This window comes from Coffea arabica, chromosome 3c (assembly GCF_036785885.1).
Source record: "Coffea arabica cultivar ET-39 chromosome 3c, Coffea Arabica ET-39 HiFi, whole genome shotgun sequence".
Taxonomy (NCBI): Eukaryota; Viridiplantae; Streptophyta; class Magnoliopsida; order Gentianales; family Rubiaceae; genus Coffea; species Coffea arabica.
In genome coordinates, this window is record NC_092314.1 from 25,887,302 (window position 1) to 25,892,804 (window position 5,503).

A 5,503-nucleotide genomic window follows, 5' to 3' on the forward strand; every position below is an offset into this window, starting at 1 on the left:
TATTGTCATTTATTTTTTTTTTGTAAAAAGCAATAATCTAATGTTAATTACGCAACATAACTGCCAACAATCACAAAACGTTCATTGAGTAGCAATGAGAAAAAAAAAGCCAACATACGAAAAGAAAGCCAACATTCATTTCCAATAGAAGATCAACCCAAATACATATATATATATATATATATATATAAATGTTGCCTCAAATGAGTCATAAAGCATGCACCATCCAAAATAAGCCATTCAGTTACAATACTAGTGATTTCCCATCCACAATAGAGAGTAGTAAAGTTCTATACAAAAATATGAGCACGATTCCCATCTAGAACAAAACATGAGCATGATAGGCCTTGTAGTCTTCAAATCAAAAATCATCTTCACAGCAATGACTGGCTTCTTCTTCTTGGGAATCGTGTTAGAACCTACACGTTACCAAAATTGAAGCAATGAGCACTGGTGTTAAAACTGGAACTACACTTCTAGATAGGCACCATATTATAAAAACTAATGTCACTCTAATTTGAAATTATAGCAATCTAAGTAAATTGCTTAACACAAAAATAAAGTGAAATTATAGCAAATAAGACAATGAATGTATATTCTGTGAAATATAGAATAACAATACAAACACAATAAATATCTGCATGTTCACAAATATATATGCAATAACAATAAAAATAACAACAATAAAATCCTAAAATCATTGAGAGCCTAGATGATCGTGAACCACACAGTATATCAAGAAAAAAAAAACACACACACACACACAATCACAGGTGCCTCTTTTTCCTTAGCACAAAAAAAAATTCTGATACAGAAAAATTTAGATGAGTTCGACAAAGAAAAAAGTGGAATACATCCCAAAGTGAAAAACCATCTCAAAAGGGGAACTCACGAAACCTAACTATTGCCTCAATGAGACTTGCCAAATTAATTTAATAGGAAAAATATTTCAACTAGCCGCAAAGTTATGTTTCAAGAAGCCACAAAAGCATACTCCCGCCTGAGAGCCACAAAGTTATGTTTCAAGTAGAAGGCAACTGCTCTTACCTTCAAGACATATTGAAGTGCAGAAAAAGCAAAGTGTACATATGCCACATATAATAACTTTGACTGTCTTTAGCAATTAAGAGATGAAATAGCTATGCTAAAAATATTTGTAGATAAATTACAATTCCACTTGGAGCAGTAGATGCAATATAACGCATTTTGAGAGATGACAGGACAAAGGAACCTAAACCAATCCCATCTATTACATCTCAATGTGCTTTGACTGCCAATGTCATGATCAGCAGCTCAGGGTAAATTAGTATACAAAAATGTTTCCATGGTAGTAAGGTACAGGAGTAACAGGACAACCTCTGTCCAGGTGCATCCATTAGTTTTGCAGCTGGATAGGCATAATCAATGAGATCAACAGAACACAAAGCTCAGAATGTGCATTTACAAAGACAAGCATGTTATTTCAATCTATTACTGAACTTTACAACCATATATCCTTTTGATATGTGTCTAAGGGGCTAAAATTACAAAAAGTAGAGAGATTGAAACGAAGTGAAATTCAAGGCATAGACTAAGAATGAAACATTAATTCCAGAGAACTGTTTTGTCAAGATTGTAAAAATGTTCTTACGGTATAGTCCCTTCAAATATGGATGCTGACCACAATTAAGCTCAGTTACCACCTCCAGCTGGGAATTGATCTCTTTAAATGCTGGCAAATGAGATTCCATGAAAGCCCTGGTGTGTTACGGACATGGTTAGCCCTTTCATTGCGCTAGAAGACAACAGGAATCTACAACTTTTTATTTCATACTCTCTCCCATTTAGATTAAAGAGAATTGTCCTTCATCATTAAGATTATATTAATGATATTTTTCTTATCAAAATTGCTTTTCTTTTGGTGGAACTGTGCTTGTAAACTAGCAGATAACTAATCTAAAGCAGGGAAAACTCGCTTTTTATATAAGCTAAACAAATTGTATTATAAGACCACATCCTGGACAGTCAAAATGCCATTCAAAAGCAGCAACAATGCCAAGTAGACTATAATTTAACCATTCCTTTAATACATATTTAAAAGATTCGACAGAAATAGTAGCATAGGAACTTGCACTGTCAAGTTGGAATTGGCCCAGATATACAGATTTTTGGAGTATGATTGAATTAGGGCCTGTGTCATATAAAGTGTCCTCTTACATAACAAGAAAAATGAGTGGACACAATTTAACATAGAGTTCCTGATATTGCCACAAGTAGGATTTCTAATGACTACCACATGTATTCAGTATTCAATGTTATCCCTTTTAACTTCTATAGTCCTCACAGTAATGGAAATTCGTAACCTACAAAACATTGTGGTAGCAGTCAATCTACATGCATTTAGATATGTTATCTATCCATTGCTCTGGTGAAAGAAATCCAGTACTATCTATACACTTGAAAATCACTTTGTATAACCAATGACATTGACCATACATATCAAATAAACATTCAACAACAAACGAAATGCAAAAGTAAGAATCTAAAATCACTAAAATTGACTTAAGATAATACATTGAGGAGCTATAATTGGAACATTCTCCTCAGAATAGGCTAATCTAAACTAAAGAGCTATCACACGGTCAAGAAGATAAATTTGTGATGTACAGATTTACCGATTCTCAGGTGATTGCTAGTAACTGGGATTTGAAAAGTATAAAGATCAAATTTTTGTCCTTTTGAGTATATTCTGCTATTTTCCTGTGGTTGAATCAATGACAAAATCATATCGTACATGTAATCAAATCAAGTCATTAAAGAAATTTGTACAGGCAAAAGTTCTGAATACAAGAGCAAGAAATGCAGAAGCAATTAAGAAAAGCATACCTGAGGCCTCTACTACTTCCACCCCAGTCAACTTTTTTATCACAATTTGTCCCCCCATTGTGCTGTCCCAATGTCGTGCAACATGTCATTTAAATCTTCAGTATCACTATCCTCCTCTCCATCCCCATGTTCAGTACTATCCCCACAATTTTGGTGTCGAAATTGTTCCCCATGGTGTATCCATCTTGTGTAGCTTTTACGAATGCCTTGAGTCAATAAATGATCCTCCACAACTGTTTTAGTTTGGTTACAAAAATTATTGCATTGTGTACATGGGCATGGGATTTTCTGATTTTCAACTTTTTGAGAATATGCAAACTTGAGGAAATTTTTGACTCGGAGTTCATAAGCCTTGTCCTTCCTATTGCTAATCTTCATCCAAGTTTTATCCATGTCCTAGATATAGACACATCAGCCTTTAGTACAAAATACTTTTCTAATATCAAACTAAAGAGAATACAAGTTTTTTATGAGACTTTCATGCAAAAGAAATGGAAGAAGATTTCGGCAAACTGAAGGTTTCGACAACACTAGCTGCAATTTTCATTTTCAATTGCGGATTCCTTATCAGATTGAATTTCAAACCAGGCAATGAGACAAAACCAAGTAGCAGAAACATCACGAAACTCAGAGGCAGTCTTGATATGCTAATCAGATTTACAAGTTCATCAACCAGACTCAAATGCGTAAACTTGAGACAGGGATAGGGAAAGATAAAATGCAGCAATGAGCATTGAACGAATGCCCTGTTACAGCCTGCTGTTAGACCACTTGGGCATTTCAACAAACAGTAAACGAACATGAAAAATTCCAGCAATTCTTTGCTCAAATGAAGCCACGGTTGGCCCCAAAATCATCAGAAGTACAAGGGATTTCAAATTCAATCATGATATAACATGCGCATGCTAAAATTTGAACAATCAACGGGGCAATTGTAATAAACGAAGCCATGGCAGACATGCTTAGAGGACTTGGGAAGGAACTGAAATTCAAAGAAAAAAGGGCGACTTATAGTGCTCTTACTTGAGCGGTGGCGACGGCGATTATGACGAAGCCGAAGACGGTGAGTTGGAATTGGAAGATGACTAGGTCTGACTTCGTCCGAGAGCCTTCATCTAGTGTTACAGAGAACGGCAGCAGCCCAGGAGGTTGTGTGCGGTGTTGGCGATGGCAGACAGCAGCAGAGCGGACGCGGACTGGTGGTGACCTGGTTCTTCCTCCTCTGTCCGTTGCCGCGTCTTTCTCTCCTGATCTTCCCGTCAGCCGCCACTCTTCCTTCACTCTATTTTTTTTCTTTTCACGATCAAGGCCTCCCTTCCAAGAACCCTAGCCGCTTCTCTGCTCTTCTGTTTCTCTTTTTCTCCTCAAAAACCTAGCCTAAATTTGTCTAAGTGTTGGAAGAGAGAAGCGGCGAGACTTTTGTTTGTGTGTGAACAACCAAAACGACGTCGTTTTGTAGAGATTTTAGCCACCCGCCTCGCGCCTCTCCTCTTTCAGATTTCAGACTGGCGCTCTTTTTTTTTGGCATCTAAGCACGTCTTTGAGATTCCAGGATTCACGTCTTTTGCTTCATACATCTTTTTTCTTTTTTTTTAGCCAAATTTTTTTTCAGGTTTCTTTTTTCATACTTAATCTCTTTTTTTTTCCTTAATCTCATCTATAAATATCAAATAAATTATTTGATATTGGTTTCTTTTTTGTGCATGTATATATATGTGTGCTTGTTTGTGTCTATATACCTTACAATAAAACTTACACAATAAAACATGTTTCAAAAATTTAACATGCATAGAATCGCTTATATACAGTATAGCACTTCTTACTCATGCTTATACTACTCTTTGTCTATTACTTAGTTTTTATAATAAATTAAAAGAAACATGTAATCAAATATTCTGTTAATTGTGTGGCAACTCTCAATCTTATTGCACAACAGATATTTTATTGAATAATTTTAATTTCGTATATACCCATTCCATATGAAAATAATTATTACTTATGATGTATTACACGTTATACTAATCTTTCACAGTGCTAACATTAGACTACAAATTATATTCAATTACACTTTTTCAAATTATTTCAGTTATTGATTTTTGGGGGTTGTTATAAGGAATAATAAATTTTTATGCTCAGACATGTCTATTATGTCAACTTAGCAAAAATTACAAATATCTAAAAATAGTTTGTTATTATATCATTTGCATTTTGCTAATACGTAATGAATAGGGGCTAAATTATAAAATTAGGGTGTCATATCTTCGGTGCTTTTGCTCATATAAAAGAATTGGGGGATAAATAATAAAATTAGGGTGCCATAGTAGAATTAGTGAAATTTGATGAAAATACTATAGAATTGCTTATATACAGTATAGCACTTCTTACTCATGCGTATCCTACCCTTTGTCTATTACTTAGTTTTTATAATAAATTAAAAGAAACATATAATCAAATATTCTGTTAAATGTGTTACAACTCTCAATCTTATTGCACAACAGATATTTTACTGAATAATTTTAATTTCGTATATACCCATTCCATATGAAAATAATTATTACTTATGATGTATTACACGTTATACTAATATTTCACAGTGCTAACATTAGACTACAAATTATATTCAATTACACTTTTTCAA

General features: G+C 34.2%; 1 long non-coding RNA gene across 1 annotated transcript; it reads right to left on the reverse strand.

Moving 5' to 3' along the window:
- Positions 1 to 204: 204 nt before the first annotated feature.
- On the reverse strand, positions 205 to 2,216 carry LOC113720661 (uncharacterized). Its single transcript, XR_003455471.2, has 2 exons — positions 1,631 to 2,216; positions 205 to 419 (listed from the first exon to the last, which is right to left on the reverse strand). It is a non-coding gene; the product is annotated as an uncharacterized lncRNA (long non-coding RNA).
- Between the last annotated feature and the right edge of the window lie 3,287 nt (positions 2,217 to 5,503).